This window comes from Hypanus sabinus, unplaced genomic scaffold (genome assembly GCF_030144855.1).
Source record: "Hypanus sabinus isolate sHypSab1 unplaced genomic scaffold, sHypSab1.hap1 scaffold_745, whole genome shotgun sequence".
Taxonomy (NCBI): Eukaryota; Metazoa; Chordata; class Chondrichthyes; order Myliobatiformes; family Dasyatidae; genus Hypanus; species Hypanus sabinus.
This window is the reverse complement of record NW_026781596.1, coordinates 66,617-88,867: the sequence shown is the minus strand read 5'-3', so window position 1 is coordinate 88,867 and position 22,251 is coordinate 66,617. Positions and strand designations below refer to the sequence as shown.

Here is a 22,251-nt window from a genome sequence, read left to right as displayed (position 1 = left end):
CACGACCTCTCATGGACACAGAACACATCGTCCACGACCTCTCATGGACACAGAACATATCCTACACGACCTCTCATGGTCACAGAACACATCCTACACGACCTCTCACGGACACAGAACACATCCTACACGACCTCTCATCGACACAGAACACATCCTACACGACCTCTCACGGACACAGAACACATCCTACACGACCTCTCATGGACACAGAACACATCCTACACGACCTCTCACGGACACAGAACACATCCTACACGACCTCTCACGGACACAGAACACATCCTACACGACCTCTAATGGACACAGAACACATCCTACACGACCTCTCACGGACACAGAACACATCCTACACGACCTCTCACGGTCATAGAACACATCCTACACGACCTCTCATGGACACTGAACACATCCTACACGACCTCTCACGGACAACAGAACACATCCTACACGACCTCTCATCGACACAGAACACATCCTACACGACCTCTCATGGACACAGAACACATCCTACACGACCTCTCATGGTCACAGAACACATCCTACACGACCTCTCATGGACACAGAACACATCCTACACGACCTCCGATGGACACAGAACACATCCTACACGACCTCTCACGGACACAGAACACATCCTCCACGACCTCTCATGGACACAGAACACATCCTACACGTCCTCTCACGGACACAGAACACATCCTCCACGACCTCTCATGGACACAGAACACATCCAACACGTCCTCTCATGGTCACAGAACACATCCTACACGACCTCTCATGGACACAGAACACATCCTACACGACCTCTCACGGACACAGAACACATCGTCCACGACCTCTCCTGGTCACAGAACACATCCTACACGACCTCTCACGGACACAGAACACATCCTACACGACCTCTCATGGACACAGAACTCAACCTACACGACCTGTCACGGACACAGAACACATCCTACACGACCTCACACGGACACAGAACACATCCTACACGACCTCTCACGGACACAGAACACATCCTACACGACCTCACACGGACACAGAACACATCCTACACGACCTCTCAAGGACACAGAACACATCCTACACGTCCTCTCACGGACACAGAACACATCCTACACGACCTCTCAAGGACACAGAACACATCCTACACGTCCTCTCACGGACACAGAACACATCCTACACGACCTCACACGGACACAGAACACATCCTACACGATCTCTCAAGGACACAGAACACATCCTACACGTCCTCTCACGGACACAGAACACATCCTACACGACCTCTCACGGACACAGAACACATCCTACACGACCTCTCATGCTCACAGAACACATCCTACAAGAACCTCTCATGGTCACAGAACACATCCTACACGACCTCTCACGGACACAGAACACATCCTACACGACCTCTCATCGACACAGAACACATCCTACACGACCTCTCATGGTCACAGAACACATCCTACACGACCTCTCATGGACACAGAACACATCCTACACGACCTCCGATGGACTCAGAACACATCCTACACGACCTCTCATGGACACAGAACACATCCTACACGACCTCTCATGGTCACAGAACACGTCCTACACGACCTCTCATGGACACAGAACACATCCTACACGACCTCCGATGGACTCAGAACACATCCTACACGACCTCTCATGGACACAGAACACATCGTCCACGACCTCTCATGGACACAGAACACATCCTACACGACCTCTCATGGACACAGAACACATCCTACACGACCTCTCACGGACACAGAACACATCCTACACGACCTCTCATCGACACAGAACACATCCTACACGACCTCTCACGGACACAGAACACATCCTACACGACCTCTCATGGACACAGAACACATCCTACACGACCTCTCACGGACACAGAACACATCCTACACGACCTCTCACGGACACAGAACACATCCTACACGACCTCTAATGGACACAGTACACATCCTACACGACCTCTCACGGACACAGAACACATCCTACACGACCTCTCACGGACAACAGAACACATCCTACACGACCTCTCATCGACACAGAACACATCCTACACGACCTCTCATGGACACAGAACACATCCTACACGACCTCTCATGGTCACAGAACACATCCTACACGACCTCTCATGGACACAGAACACATCCTACACGACCTCCGATGGACACAGAACACATCCTACACGACCTCTCACGGACACAGAACACATCCTCCACGACCTCTCATGGACACAGAACACATCCTACACGTCCTCTCACGGACACAGAACACATCCTCCACGACCTCTCATGGACACAGAACACATCCAACACGTCCTCTCATGGTCACAGAACACATCCTACACGACCTCTCATGGACACAGAACACATCCTACACGACCTCTCACGGACACAGAACACATCCTACACGACCTCTCACGGACACAGAACACATGCTACACGACCTCTCATGGTCCCAGAACACATCCTACACGACCTCTCATGGACACAGAACACATCCTCCACGACCTCTCATGGTCCCAGAACACATCCTACACGACCTCTCATGGACACAGAACACATCCTCCACGACCTCTCATGGACACATAACACATCCTACACGACCTCTCACGGACACAGAACACATCCTACACGACCTCTCATGGACACAGAACACATCCTCCACGACCTCTCATGGACACAGAACACATCCTACACGACCTCTCACGGACACAGAACACATCCTACACGACCTCTCACGGACACAGAACACATCGTCCACGACCTCTCACGGACACAAAACACATCCTACACGACCTCTCACGGACACAGAACACATCCTCCACGACCTCTCACGGACACAGAACACATCCTACACGACCTCTCATGGACACAGAACACATCCTACACGACCTCACATGGACACAGAACACATCCTCCACGACCTCTCATGGACACAGAACACATCCTACACGACCTCTCATGGTCACAGAACACATCCTCCACGACCTCTCACGGACACAGAACACATCCTCCACGACCTCTCACGGACACAGAACACATCCTACACGACCTCTCACGGACACAGAACACATCCTCCACGACCTCTCACGGACACAGAACACATCCTCCACGACCTCTCATGGACACAGAACACATCCTACACGACCTCTCACCGACACAGAACACATCGTCCACGACCTCTCACCGACACAGAACACATCCTCCACGTCCTCTCATGGACACAGAACACATCCTACACGTCCTCTCACGGACAGAGAACACATCCTACACGACCTCTTATGGACACAGAACACATCCTACATGACCTCTCACGGACACAGAACACAACCTACACGACCTCTCATGGACACAGAACACATCCTACACGACCTCTCATGGACACAGAACACATCCTACACGACCTCTCCTGGGCACAGAACACATCCTACACGACCTCTCATGGACACAGAACACATCCTACTCGACCTCTCATGGTCACAGAACACATACTACACGACCTCTCACGGACACAGAACACATCCTACACGACATCTCCTGGGCACAGAACACATCCAACATGACCTCTCATGGACACAGAACACATCCTACACGACCTCTCCTGGGCACAGAACACATCCTACACGACCTCTCATGGTCACAGAACACATCCTACACGACCTCCGATGGACTCAGAACTCATCCTACACGACCTCTCACGGACACAGAACACATCCTACACGATCTCTCACGGACACAGAACACAACCTACACGACCTGTCACGGACACAGAACACATCCTACACAACCTCACACGGACACAGAACACATCCTACACGACCTCTCACGGACACAGAACACATCCTACACGACCTCACACGGACACAGAACACATCCTACACGACCTCTCAAGGACACAGAACACATCCTACACGTCCTCTCACGGACACAGAACACATCCTACACGACCTCTCAAGGACACAGAACACATCCTACACGTCCTCTCACGGACACAGAACACATCCTACACGACCTCACACGGACACAGAACACATCCTACACGATCTCTCAAGGACACAGAACACATCCTACACGTCCTCTCACGGACACAGAACACATCCTACACGACCTCTCACGGACACAGAACACATCCTACACGACCTCTCATGCTCACAGAACACATCCTACACGACCTCTCATGGTCACAGAACACATCCTACACGACCTCTCACGGACACAGAACACATCCTACACGACCTCTCATCGACACAGAACACATCCTACACGACCTCTCATGGTCACAGAACACATCCTACACGACCTCTCATGGACACAGAACACATCCTACACGACCTCCGATGGACTCAGAACACATCCTACACGACCTCTCATGGACACAGAACACATCCTACACGACCTCTCATGGTCACAGAACACGTCCTACACGACCTCTCATGGACACAGAACACATCCTACACGACCTCCGATGGACTCAGAACACATCCTACACGACCTCTCATGGACACAGAACACATCGTCCACGACCTCTCATGGACACAGAACATATCCTACACGACCTCTCATGGACACAGAACACATCCTACACGACCTCTCACGGACACAGAACACATCCTACACGACCTCTCATCGACACAGAACACATCCTACACGACCTCTCACGGACACAGAACACATCCTACACGACCTCTCATGGACACAGAACACATCCTACACGACCTCTCACGGACACAGAACACATCCTACACGACCTCTCACGGACACAGAACACATCCTACACGACCTCTAATGGACACAGAACACATCCTACACGACCTCTCACGGACACAGAACACATCCTACACGACCTCTCACGGACAACAGAACACATCCTACACGACCTCTCATCGACACAGAACACATCCTACACGACCTCTCATGGACACAGAACACATCCTACACGACCTCTCATGGTCACAGAACACATCCTACACGACCTCTCATGGACACAGAACACATCCTACACGACCTCCGATGGACACAGAACACATCCTACACGACCTCTCACGGACACAGAACACATCCTCCACGACCTCTCATGGACACAGAACACATCCTACACGTCCTCTCACGGACACAGAACACATCCTCCACGACCTCTCATGGACACAGAACACATCCAACACGTCCTCTCATGGTCACAGAACACATCCTACACGACCTCTCAAGGACACAGAACACATCCTACACGACCTCTCACGGACACAGAACACATCCTACACGACCTCTCATGGACACAGAACACAACCTACACGACCTGTCACGGACACAGAACACATCCTACACGACCTCACACGGACACAGAACACATCCTACACGACCTCTCACGGACACAGAACACATCCTACACGACCTCACACGGACACAGAACACATCCTACACGACCTCTCAAGGACACAGAACACATCCTACACGTCCTCTCACGGACACAGAACACATCCTACACGACCTCTCAAGGACACAGAACACATCCTACACGTCCTCTCACGGACACAGAACACATCCTACACGACCTCACACGGACACAGAACACATCCTACACGATCTCTCAAGGACACAGAACACATCCTACACGTCCTCTCACGGACACAGAACACATCCTACACGACCTCTCACGGACACAGAACACATCCTACACGACCTCTCATGCTCACAGAACACATCCTACAAGAACCTCTCATGGTCACAGAACACATCCTACACGACCTCTCACGGACACAGAACACATCCTACACGACCTCTCATCGACACAGAACACATCCTACACGACCTCTCATGGTCACAGAACACATCCTACACGACCTCTCATGGACACAGAACACATCCTACACGACCTCCGATGGACTCAGAACACATCCTACACGACCTCTCATGGACACATAACACATCCTACACGACCTCTCATGGTCACAGAACACGTCCTACATGACCTCTCATGGACACAGAACACATCCTACACGACCTCCGATGGACTCAGAACACATCCTACACGACCTCTCATGGACACAGAACACATCGTCCACGACCTCTCATGGACACAGAACACATCCTACACGACCTCTCATGGACACAGAACACATCCTACACGACCTCTAATGGACACAGAACACATCCTACACGACCTCTCACGGACACAGAACACATCCTACACGACCTCTCACGGACAACAGAACACATCCTACACGACCTCTCATCGACACAGAACACATCCTACACGACCTCTCATGGACACAGAACACATCCTACACGACCTCTCATGGTCACAGAACACATCCTACACGACCTCTCATGGACACAGAACACATCCTACACGACCTCCGATGGACACAGAACACATCCTACACGACCTCTCACGGACACAGAACACATCCTCCACGACCTCTCATGGACACAGAACACATCCTACACGTCCTCTCACGGACACAGAACACATCCTCCACGACCTCTCATGGACACAGAACACATCCAACACGTCCTCTCATGGTCACAGAACACATCCTACACGACCTCTCAAGGACACAGAACACATCCTACACGACCTCTCACGGACACAGAACACATCCTACACGACCTCTCATGGACACAGAACACAACCTACACGACCTGTCACGGACACAGAACACATCCTACACGACCTCACACGGACACAGAACACATCCTACACGACCTCTCACGGACACAGAACACATCCTACACGACCTCACACGGACACAGAACACATCCTACACGACCTCTCAAGGACACAGAACACATCCTACACGTCCTCTCACGGACACAGAACACATCCTACACGACCTCTCAAGGACACAGAACACATCCTACACGTCCTCTCACGGACACAGAACACATCCTACACGACCTCACACGGACACAGAACACATCCTACACGATCTCTCAAGGACACAGAACACATCCTACACGTCCTCTCACGGACACAGAACACATCCTACACGACCTCTCACGGACACAGAACACATCCTACACGACCTCTCATGCTCACAGAACACATCCTACAAGAACCTCTCATGGTCACAGAACACATCCTACACGACCTCTCACGGACACAGAACACATCCTACACGACCTCTCATCGACACAGAACACATCCTACACGACCTCTCATGGTCACAGAACACATCCTACACGACCTCTCATGGACACAGAACACATCCTACACGACCTCCGATGGACTCAGAACACATCCTACACGACCTCTCATGGACACATAACACATCCTACACGACCTCTCATGGTCACAGAACACGTCCTACATGACCTCTCATGGACACAGAACACATCCTACACGACCTCCGATGGACTCAGAACACATCCTACACGACCTCTCATGGACACAGAACACATCGTCCACGACCTCTCATGGACACAGAACACATCCTACACGACCTCTCATGGACACAGAACACATCCTACACGACCTCTCACGGACACAGAACACATCCTACACGACCTCTCATCGACACAGAACACATCCTACACGACCTCTCACGGACACAGAACACATCCTACACGACCTCTCATGGACACAGAACACATCCTACACGACCTCTCACGGACACAGAACACATCCTACACGACCTCTCACGGACACAGAACACATCCTACACGACCTCTAATGGACACAGTACACATCCTACACGACCTCTCACGGACACAGAACACATCCTACACGACCTCTCACGGACAACAGAACACATCCTACACGACCTCTCATCGACACAGAACACATCCTACACGACCTCTCATGGACACAGAACACATCCTACACGACCTCTCATGGTCACAGAACACATCCTACACGACCTCTCATGGACACAGAACACATCCTACACGACCTCCGATGGACACAGAACACATCCTACACGACCTCTCACGGACACAGAACACATCCTCCACGACCTCTCATGGACACAGAACACATCCTACACGTCCTCTCACGGACACAGAACACATCCTCCACGACCTCTCATGGACACAGAACACATCCAACACGTCCTCTCATGGTCACAGAACACATCCTACACGACCTCTCATGGACACAGAACACATCCTACACGACCTCTCACGGACACAGAACACATCCTACACGACCTCTCACGGACACAGAACACATCCTACACGACCTCTCATGGTCCCAGAACACATCCTACACGACCTCTCATGGACACAGAACACATCCTCCACGACCTCTCATGGTCCCAGAACACATCCTACACGACCTCTCATGGACACAGAACACATCCTCCACGACCTCTCATGGACACATAACACATCCTCCACGACCTCTCACGGACACAGAACACATCCTACACGACCTCTCATGGACACAGAACATATCCTACACGACCTCTCAGGGACACAGAACACATCCTACACGTCCTCTCATGGTCCCAGAACACATCCTACACGACCTCTCACGGACACAGAACACATTCTACACGACCTCTCACGGACACAGAACACATCCTACACGACCTCTCACCGACACAGAACACATCCTACACGACCTCTCATGGACACAGAACACATCCTACACGACCTCTCACGGACACAGAACACATCCTACACGACCTTCCCTGGACACAGAACACATCCTACACGTCCTCTCACGGACACAGAACACATCCTACACGAGTTCTCATGGACACAGAACACATCCTACACGAGTTCTCACGGACACAGAACACATCCTACACGACCTCTCATGGACACAGAACACATCCTCCACGACCTCTCATGGACACAGAACACATCCTACACGACCTCTCACGGACACAGAACACATCCTACACGACCTCTCACGGTCACAGAACACATCCTACACGACCTCTCACCGACACAGAACACATCCTACACGACCTTCCCTGGACACAGAACACATCCTACACGACCTCTCACGGTCACAGAACACATCCTACACGACCTCTCATGGACACAGAACACATCCTACACGACCTCTCATGGACACAGAACACATCCTACACGACCTCTCATGGACACAGAACACATCCTACACGACCTCTCATGGACACAGAACACATCCTACACGACCTCTCATGGACACAGAACACATACTACACGACCTCTCATGGACACAGAACACATCCTACACGACCTCTCATGGACACAGAACACATCCTACACGACCTCTCACGGACACAGAACACATCCTACACGACCTCTCACGGACACAGAACACATCCGACACGACCTCTCACGGACACAGAACACATCCAACAGGACCTCTCACGGACACAGAACACATCCTACACGACCTCTCATGGACACAGAACACATCCTATACGACCTCTCATGGACACAGAACACATCCTACACGACCTCTCATGGACACAGAACACATCCTACACGACCTCTCATGGACACAGAACACATCCTACACGACCTCTCATGGACACAGAACACATCCTACACGACCACTCATGGACACAGAACACATCCTACACGACCTCTCATGGACACAGAACACATCCTACACGACCTCTCATGGACACAGAACACATCCTACACGACCTCTCACGGTCACAGAACACATCCTACACGACCTCTCACGGACAGAGAACACATCCTACACGACCTCTCACGGACACAGAACACATCCTCCAGGACCTCACACGGACACAGAACACATCCTCCAGGACCTCACACGGGCACAGAACACATCCTACACGACCTCTCATGGACACAGAATACATCCTACACGACTTCTCATGGACACAGAACACATCCTACACGACCTCTCCTGGGAACAGAACACATCCAACACGACCTCTCACCGACACAGAACACATCCTACACGACCTCTCACGGACACAGAACACATCCTACACGACCTCTCACGGACACAGAACACATCCTACACGACCTCTCACGGACACAGAACACATCCTACACGACCTCTCACGGACACAGAACACATCCTACACGACCTCTCACCGACACAGAACACATCCTACACGACCTCTCATGGAAACAGAACACATCCTACACGACCTCTCATGGACACAGAACACATCCTACACGACCACTCATGGACACAGAATACATCCTACAAGATATCTCAAGAACAGAGAACACATCCTACACGACCTCTCATGGAAACAGAACACATCCTACACGACCTCTCATGGACACAGAACACATCCTACACGACCTCTCATGGTCACAGAACACATCCTACACGACCTCTGATGGACTCAGAACGCATCCTACACGACATCCCACGGACACAGAACACGTCGTCCACGACCTCTCATGGACATGGAACACATTCTACACGACCTCTCACGGACACAGATCACATCCTACACGACCTCTCACGGACACAGAACACATCCTACACGACCTCTCATGGTCACAGAACACAACCTACACGACCTCTCACGGACACAGAACACATCCTCCACGACCTCTCACGGACACAGAACACATCCTCCACGACCTCTCACGGACACAGAACACATCCTACACGACCTCTCACGGACACAGAACACATCCTACACGACCTCTCACGGACACAGAACACATCCTACACGACCTCTCATGGACACAGAACACATCCTACACGACCTCTCACGGACACAGAACACATCCTACACGACCTCTCACGGACACAGAACACAACCTACACGACCTCTCACGGACACAGAACACATCCTACACGACCTCTCATGGACACAGAACACATCCTACATGACCTCTCACGGACACAGAACACATCCTAAATGACCTCTCATGGACACAGAACACATCCTACACGACCTCTCATGGACACAGAACACATCCTACACGACCTCTCACGGTCACAGAACACATCCAACATGACCTCTCAAGGACACAGAACACATCCTACACGACCTCTCACGGACACAGAACACATCCTACACGACCTCTCACGGACACAGAGCACATCCTACACGACCTCTCACGGACACAGAACACATCCTACACGACCTCTCATGGACACAGAACACATCCTACACGACCTCTCATGGACACAGAACACATCCTACACGACCTCTCATGGACACAGAACACATCCTACACGACCTCTCACGGACACAGAACACATCCTACACGACCTCTCATGGACACAGAACACATCCTACACGACCTCTCACCGACACAGAACACATCCTACACGACCTCTCATGGACACAGAACACATCCTACACGACCTCTCATCGACACAGAACACATCCTACACGACCTCTCATCGACACAGAACACATCCTACACGACCTCTCATCGACACAGAACACATCCTACACGACCTCTCACGGACACAGAACACATCCTACACGACCTCTCACGGACACAGAACACATCCTACACGACCTCTAACGGACACAGAACACATCCTCCACGACCTCTCACGGACACAGAACTCATCCTACACGACCTCTCATCGACACAGAACACATCGTCCATGACCTCTCATGGACACAGAACACATCCTACACGACCTCTCACGGACACAGAACACATCCTACACGACCTCTCACGGACATGGAACACAATCCTACACGACCTCTCACGGACACGGAACACATCCTACACGACCACTCACGGACACGGAACACATCCTACACGACCTCTCCTGGGCACAGAACACATCCTACATGACCTCTCATGGACACAGAACACATCCTACACGACCTCTCATGGACACAGAACACATCCTACACGACCTCTCATGGACACAGAACACATCCTACACGACCTCTCATGGACACAGAACACATCCTACACGACCTCTCATGGACACAGAACACATCCTACACGACCTCTCATGGACACAGAACAAATCCTACAAAACCTCTCATGGACACAGAACACATCCTACACGACCTCTCATGGACACAGAACACATCCTACACGACCTCTCATGGACACAGAACACATCCTACACGACCTCTCATGGACACAGAACACATCCTACATGACCTCTCATGGACACAGAACACATCCTACACGACCTCTCATGGTCACAGAACACATCCTACACGACCTGTCATGGACACAGAACACATCCTACACGACCTCTCATGGACACAGAACACATCCTCCACGACCTCTCATGGTCACAGAACACATCCTACACGACCTCTCATGGACACAGAACACATCCTACACGACCTCTCATGGACACAGAACACATCCTACACGACCTCTCATGGACACAGAACACATCCTACACGACCTCTCACCGACACAGAACACATCCTCCACGACCTCTCATCGACACAGAACACATCCTACACGACCTCTCACCGACACAGAACACATCCTACACGACCTCTCATGGACACAGAACACATCCTACACGACCTCTCATGGACACAGAACACATCCTACACGACCTCTCACGGTCACAGAACACATCCTACACGACCTCTCCTGGACACAGAACACATCCTACACGACCTCTCACGGTCACAGAACACATCCAACATGACCTCTCATGGACACAGAACACATCCTACACGACCTCTCACGGACACAGAACACATCCTACACGACCTCTCACGGACACAGAACACATCCTACACGACCTCTCATGGACACAGAACACATCCTACACGACCTCTCATGGACACAGAACACATCCTACACGACCTCTCATGGACACAGAACACATCCTCCACGACCTCTCACGGACACAGAACACAACCTACACGACCTCTCATGGACACAGAACACATCCTACACGACCTCTCACGGACACAGAACACATCCTACACGACATCTCATGGACACAGAACACATCCTACACGACCTTTGATGGTCACAGAACACATCCTACACGACCTCTCATGGACACAGAACACATCCTACACGACCTCTCATGGACACAGAACACATCCTACATGACCTCTCATGGACACAGAACACATCCTACACGACCTCTCACGGTCACAGAACACATCCTACACGACCTCTCCTGGACACTGAACACATCCTACATGACCTCTCACGGACACAGAACACATCCTACACGACCTCTCATGGACACAGAACACATCCTACACGACCTCTCACGGACACAGAACACATCCTACACGACCTCTCACGGACACAGAACACATCCTCCACGACCTCTCATGGACACAGAACACATCCTGCACGACCTCTCATGGACACAGAACACATCCTACACGACCTCTCACGGACACAGAACACATCCTCCACGACCTCTCATGGACACAGAACACATCCTACACGACCTCACATGGACACAGAACACATCCTACACGACCTCTCATGGACACAGAACACATCCTACACGACCTCTCACGGACAGAGAACACATCCAACATGACCTCTCACGGACACAGAACACATCCTACAAAACCTCTCATGGTCACAGAACACATCCTACACGACCTCTCCTGGACACAGAACACATCCTACACGACCTCTCACGGTCACAGAACACATCCAACATGACCTCTCATGGACACAGAACACATCCTACACGACCTCTCATGGGCACAGAACACATCCTACACGACCTCTCACGGTCACAGAACACATCCAACATGACCTCTCATGGACACAGAACACATCCTACACGACCTCTCATGGACACAGAACACATCCTACACGACCTCTCCTGGGCACAGAACACATCCTACACGACCTCTCACCGACACAGAACACATCGTCCACGACCTCTCATGGACACAGAACACATCCTACACGACCTCTCACGGACACAGAACACATCCTACACGACCTCTCATGGACACAGAACACATCCTCCAGGACCTCTCACGGACACAGAACACATCTTCCACGACCTCTCACGGACACAGAACACATCCTCCACGACCTCTCACGGACACAGAACACATCGTCCACGACCTCTCACGGACACAGAACACATCCTCCACGACCTCCCATGGACACAGAACACATCCTCCACGAACTCTGATGGACACAGAACACATCGTCCACGACCTCTCACGGACACAGAACACATCCTACACGACCTCACACGGACACAGAACACATCGACAACGACCTCTCACGGACACAGAACACATCCTACACGACCACTCATGGACACAGAATACATCCTACAAGATATCTCAAGAACACAGAACACATCCTACACGACCTCTCATGGACACAGAACACAACCTACACGACCTCTCATGGTCACAGAACACATCCTACACGACCTCTGATGGACACAGAACGCATCCTACACGACCTCTCATGGACACAGAACACAACCTACACGACCTCTCATGGTCACAGAACACATCCTACACGACCTCTGATGGACACAGAACGCATCCTACACGACCTCCCACGGACACAGAACACGTCGTCCACGACCTCTCACGGACACAGAACACATCCTACACGACCTCTCATGGACACAGAATACATCCTACACGACCTCTCATGGACACAGAACACATCCTACACGACCTCTCCTGGGAACAGAACACATCCAACACGACCTCTCACCGACACAGAACACATCCTACACGACCTCTCATGGACACAGAACACATCCTACACGACCTCTCACGGACACAGAACACATCCTACACGACCTCTCACGGACACAGAACACATCCTACACGACCTCTCACGGACACAGAACACATCCTACACGACCTCTCACCGACACAGAACACATCCTACACGACCTCTCATGGAAACAGAACACATCCTACACGACCTCTCATGGACACAGAACACATCCTACACGACCACTCATGGACACAGAATACATCCTACAAGATATCTCAAGAACAGAGAACACATCCTACACGACCTCTCATGGAAACAGAACACATCCTACACGACCTCTCATGGACACAGAACACATCCTACACGACCTCTCATGGTCACAGAACACATCCTACACGACCTCCGATGGACTCAGAACGCATCCTACACGACATCCCACGGACACAGAACACGTCGTCCACGACCTCTCATGGACATGGAACACATCCTACACGACCTCTCACGGACACAGATCACATCCTACACGACCTCTCACGGAAACAGAACACATCCTACACGACCTCTCATGGTCACAGAACACAACCTACACGACCTCTCACGGACACAGAACACATCCTCCACGACCTCTCACGGACACAGAACACATCCTACACGACCTCTCACGGACACAGAACACATCCTCCACGACCTCTCACGGACACAGAACACATCCTACACGACCTCTCACGGACACAGAACACATCCTCCACGACCTCTCACGGACACAGAACACATCCTACACGACCTCTCATGGACACAGAACACATCCTACACGACCTCTCACGGACACAGAACACATCCTACACGACCTCTCACGGACACAGAACACAACCTACACGACCTCTCACGGACACAGAACACATCCTACACGACCTCTCATGGACACAGAACACATCCTACATGACGTCTCACGGACACAGAACACATCCTAAATGACCTCTCACGGACACAGAACACATCCTACACGACCTCTCATGGACACAGAACACATCCTACACGACCTCTCATGGACACAGAACACATCCTACACGACCTCTCACGGTCACAGAACACATCCAACATGATCTCTCATGGACACAGAACACATCCTACACGACCTCTCACGGACACAGAACACATCCTACACGACCTCTCACGGACACAGAACACATCCTACACGACCTCTCACGGACACAGAACACATCCTACACGACCTCTCACGGACACAGAACACATCCTACACGACCTCTCATGGACACAGAACACATCCTACACGACCTCTCATGGACACAGAACACATCCTACACGACCTCTCATGGACACAGAACACATCCTACACGACCTCTCACGGACACAGAACACATCCTACACGACCTCTCATGGTCACAGAACACAACCTACACGACCTCTCACCGACACAGAACACATCCTACACGACCTCTCATGGACACAGAACACATCCTACACGACCTCTCATCGACACAGAACACATCCTACACGACCTCTCATGGACACAGAACACATCCTACACGACCTCTCATGGACACAGAACACATCCTACACGACCTCTCACGGACACAGAACACATCCTACACGACCTCTCACGGACACAGAACACATCCTACACGACCTCTCACGGACACAGAACACATCCTCCACGACCTCTCACGGACACAGAACTCATCCTACACGACCTCTCATCGACACAGAACACATCGTCCATGACCTCTCATGGACAAAGAACACATCCTACACGACCTCTCACGGACACAGAACACATCCTACACGACCTCTCACGGACATGGAACACAATCCTACACGACCTCTCACGGACACAGAACACATCCTACACGACCACTCACGGACACAGAACACATCCTACACGACCTCTCATGGACACAGAACACATCCTACACGACCTCTCATGGACACAGAACACATCCTACACGACCTCTCACGGACAGAGAACACATCCAACATGACCTCTCACGGACACAGAACACATCCTACAAAACCTCTCATGGTCACAGAACACATCCTACACGACCTCTCCTGGACACAGAACACATCCTACACGACCTCTCACGGTCACAGAACATATCCAACACGACCTCTCATGGACACAGAACACATCATACACGACCTCTCATGGACACAGAACACATCCTACACGACCTCTCACGGACACAGAACACATCCTACACGACCTCTCACGGTCACAGAACACATCCAACATGACCTCTCATGGACACAGAACACATCCTACACGACCTCTCATGGACACAGAACACATCCTACACGACCTCTCCTGGGCACAGAACACATCCTACACGACCTCTCACAGACACAGAACACATCCTACACGACCTCTCATGGACACAGAACACATCCTACACGACCTCTCATGGACACAGAACACATCCTACACGACCTCTCATGGTCACAGAACACATCCTACACGACCTCTCACGGACACAGATCACATCCTACACGACCTCCGATGGACTCAGAACGCATCCTACACGACATCCCACGGACACAGAACACGTCGTCCATGACCTCTCACGGACACAGAACACATCCTACACGACCTCTCACGGACACAGAACACATCCTACATGACCTCTCACGGACACAGAACACGTCGTCCACGACCTCTCACGGACACAGAACACATCCTACACGACCTCTCACGGACACAGAACACATCCTACACGACCTCTCACGGACACAGAACACATCCTACACGACATCTCACGGTCACAGAACACATCCTACACGACCTCACACGGACACAGAACACATCCTACACGACCTCTTATGGACACAGAACACATCCTACATGACCTCTCCTGGGAACAGAACACATCCTACACGACCTCTCATGGACACAGAACACATCCTACATGACCTCTCATGGTCACAGAACACATCCTACATGACCTCTCATGGACACAGAACACATCCTACACGACCTCTCACGGACACAGAACACATCCTACACGACCTCTCATGGACACAGAACACATCCTACACGACCTCTCACGGACACAGAACACATCCTACACGACCTCTCATGGACACAGAACACATCCTACACGACCTCTCACGGACACAGAACACATCCTACACGACCTCTCATGGTCCCAGAACACATCCTACACGACCTCTCATGGACACAGAACACATCCTCCACGACCTCTCATGGACAAAGAACACATCCTACACGACCTCTCATGGACACAGAACACATCCTCCACGACCTCTCATGGACACAGAACACATCCTACACGACCTCTCACGGACACAGAACACATCCTACACGACCTCTCATGGTCCCAGAACACATCCTACACGACCTCTCATGGACACAGAACACATCCTCCACGACCTCTCATGGACATGGAACACATCCTACACGACCTCTCATGGTCCCAGAACACATCCTACACGACCACTCATGGACACAGAATACATCCTACAAGATATCTCAAGAACACAGAACACATCCTACACGACCTCTCACGGACAGAGAACACATCCTACACAACCTCTCACGGACACAGAACACATCCTACACGACCTCTCATGGACACAGAACACATCCTACACGACCTCTCACCGACACAGAACACATCCTACACGACATCTCATGGACACAGAACACATCCTACACGACCTCTCATGGACACAGAACACATCCTACACGACCTCTCACGGACACAGAACACATCCTACACGACCTCTCATGGACACAGAACACATCCTACACGACCTCTCATGGACACAGAACACATCCTACACGACCTCTCATGGACACAGAACACATCCTACACGACCTCTCATGGACACAGAACACATCCTACACGACCTCTCATGGTCACAGAACACATCCTACACGACCTCTCATGGTCACAGAACACATCCTACACGACCTCTCACGGACACAGATCACATCCTACACGACCTCCGATGGACTCAGAACGCATCCTACACGACATCCCACGGACACAGAACACGTCGTCCATGACCTCTCACGGACACAGAACACATCCTACACGACCTCTCACGGACACAGAACACATCCTACATGACCTCTCACGGACACAGAACACATCCTCCATGACCTCTCACGGACACAGAACACATCCTACACGACCTCTCATGGACACAGAACACATCCTACACGACCTCTCATGGACACAGATCACATCCTACACGACCTCTCACGGACACAGAACACATCCTACACGACCTCTCACGGACACAGAATACATCCTACACGACCTCTCATGGACACAGAACACATCCTACACGACCTCTCCTGGGCACAGAACACGTCGTCCACGACCTCTCATGGACACAGAACACATCCTACACGACCTCTCACGGACACAGAACACATCCTACATGACCTCTCCTGGCAACAGAACATATCCTACACGACCTCTCATGGACACAGAACACATCCTACACGACCTCTCATGGACACAGAACACATCCTACACGTCCTCTCACGGACACAGAACACATCCTACACGACCTCTCACCGACACAGAACACATCCTCCACGACCTCTCACGGACACAGAACACATCCTACACGACCTCTCACCGACACAGAACACATCCTCCACGACCTCTCACGGACACAGAACACATCCTACACGACCTCTCACGGACACAGAACACATCCTCCACGACCTCTCATGGACACAGAACACATCCTACACGACCTCTCACGGACACAGAACACATCCTACACGACCTCTCATGGACACAGAACACATCCTACACGACCTCTCACGGACACAGAACACATCCTCCACGACCTCTCATGGTCACAGAACACATCCTACACGACCATTCACGGACACAGAACACATCCTACACGACCTCTCACGGACACAGAACACATCCTACACGACCTCTCACGGACACAGAACACATCCAACACGACCTCTCACGGACACAGAACACATCCTACACGACCTCTCACGGACACAGAACACATCCAACACGACCTCTCACGGTCACAGAACACATCCTACACGACCTCTCATGGACACAGAACACATCGTCCATGACCTCTCATCGACAGAGAACACATCCTACACGACCTCTCATGGACACAGAACACATCCTACACGACCTCTCACGGACACAGAACACATCCTACACGACCTCTCATGGTCACAGAACACATCCTCCACGACCTCTCACGGACACAGAACACATCCTCCACGACCACTCACGGACACAGAACACATCCTACACGACCTCTCATGGACACAGAACACATCCTACACGACCTCTCATCGACAGAGAACGCATCCTACACGACCTCTCATGGACACAGAACACATCCTACACGACCTCTCATGGACACAGAACACATCCTCCACGACCTCTCACGGTCACAGAACACATCCTACACGACCTCTCATGGACACAGAACACATCCTACACGACCTCTAATGGACACAGAACACATCCTACACGACCTCTCAGGGACACAGAACACATCCTACACGACCTCTCACGGACACAGAACACATCCTACACGACCTCTCATGGTCACAGAACACATCCGACACGACCTCTCCTGGGAACAGAACACATCCTACACGACCTCTCACGGACACAGAACACATCCTACACGTCCTCTCACGGACACAGAACACATCCTACACGTCCTCTCATGGTCACAGAACACATCCTACACGTCCTCTCACGGACACAGAACACATCCAACACGTCCTCTCATGGTCACAGAACACATCCTCCACGACCTCTCACGGACACAGAACACATCCTACACGACCTCTCATGGACACAGAACACATCCTACACGACCTCTAATGGACACAGAACACATCCTACACGTCCTGTCATGGACACAGAACACATCCTACACGACCTCTCATGGACACAGAACACATCCTACACGACCTCTCATGGACACAGAACACATCCTACACGACCTCTCACGGACACAGAACACATCCTCCACGACCTCTCACGGACACAGAACACATCCAACACGACCTCTCACGGACACAGAACACATCCTACACGACCTCTCACGGACACAGAACACATCCTACATGACCTCTCATGGACACAGAACACATCCTACACGACCTCTCATGGACACAGAACACATCCTACACGACCTCTCATGGACACAGAACACATCCTACATGACCTCTCATGGACACAGAACACATCCTACACGTCCTGTCATGGACACAGAACACATCCTACATGACCTCTCACGGACACAGAACACATCCTACACGACCTCTCATGGACACAGAACACATCCTACACGACCTCTCATGGACACAGAACACATCCTACACGACCTCTCATGGACACAGAACACATCCTACACGACCTCTCACGGACACAGAACACATCCTACACGACCTCTCATGGACACAGAACACATCCTACACGACCTCTCACGGACTCAGAACACATCCTACACGACCTCTCATGGACACAGAACACATCCTACACGACCTCTCATGGTCACAGAACACATCCTCCACGACCTCTCACGGACACAGAACATATCCTACACGACATCTCATGGACACAGAACACATCCTACACGACCTCTCATGGACACAGAACACATCCTACATGACCTCTCATCGACACAGAACACATCCTCCACGACCTCTCACGGACACAGAACACATCCTACACGACCTCTCATGGACACAGAACACATCCTACACGACCTCTCATGGACACAGAACACATCCTACACGACCTCACACGGACACAGAACACATCCTACACGACCTCTCATGGACACAGAACTCATCCTACACGACCTCTCATGGTCACAGATCACATCCTACACGACCTCTCATGGACACAGAACACATCCTACACGACCTCTCACGGACATGGAACACATCCTACACGACCTCTCATGGACACAGAACACATCCTACACGACCTCTCATGGACACAGAACACATCCTACACGACCTCTCATGGTCACAGAACACATCCTACACGACCTCACACGGACACAGAACACATCCTACACGACCTCTCATGGTCACAGAACACATCCTACACGACCTCTCACGGTCACAGAACACATCCTACACGACCTCTCATGGACACAGAACACATCCTACACGACCTCTCACGGTCACAGAACACATCCTACACGACCTCTCACGGACACAGAACACATCCTACACGACCTCTCATGGACACAGAACACATCCTACACGACCTCTCATGGACACAGAACACATCCTACACGACCTCTCACGGTCACAGAACACATCCTCCACGACCTCTCACGGACACAGAACACATCCTACACGACCTCTCACGGACACAGAACACATCCTACACGACCTCTCACGGTCACAGAACACATCCTACACGACCTCTCATGGACACAGAACACATCCTACACGACCTCTCACGGTCACAGAACACATCCTCCACGACCTCTCACGGACACAGAACACATCCTACACGACCTCTCATGGTCACAGAACACATCCTACACGACCTCTCACGGACACAGAACACATCCTACACGACTTCTCATGGACACAGAACACATCCTACACGACCTCTCACGGTCACAGAGCACATCCTAC

The 22,251-nt window shown here is 51.5% G+C and overlaps 1 protein-coding gene across 1 annotated transcript in view; it reads right to left on the bottom strand.

The window, feature by feature from the left end:
- LOC132390039 (tax1-binding protein 1 homolog B-like) overlaps positions 1 to 22,251 on the bottom strand; it is a 142,124-nt gene that overhangs the window by 56,544 nt on the left and 63,329 nt on the right. The window lies entirely within an intron of this gene.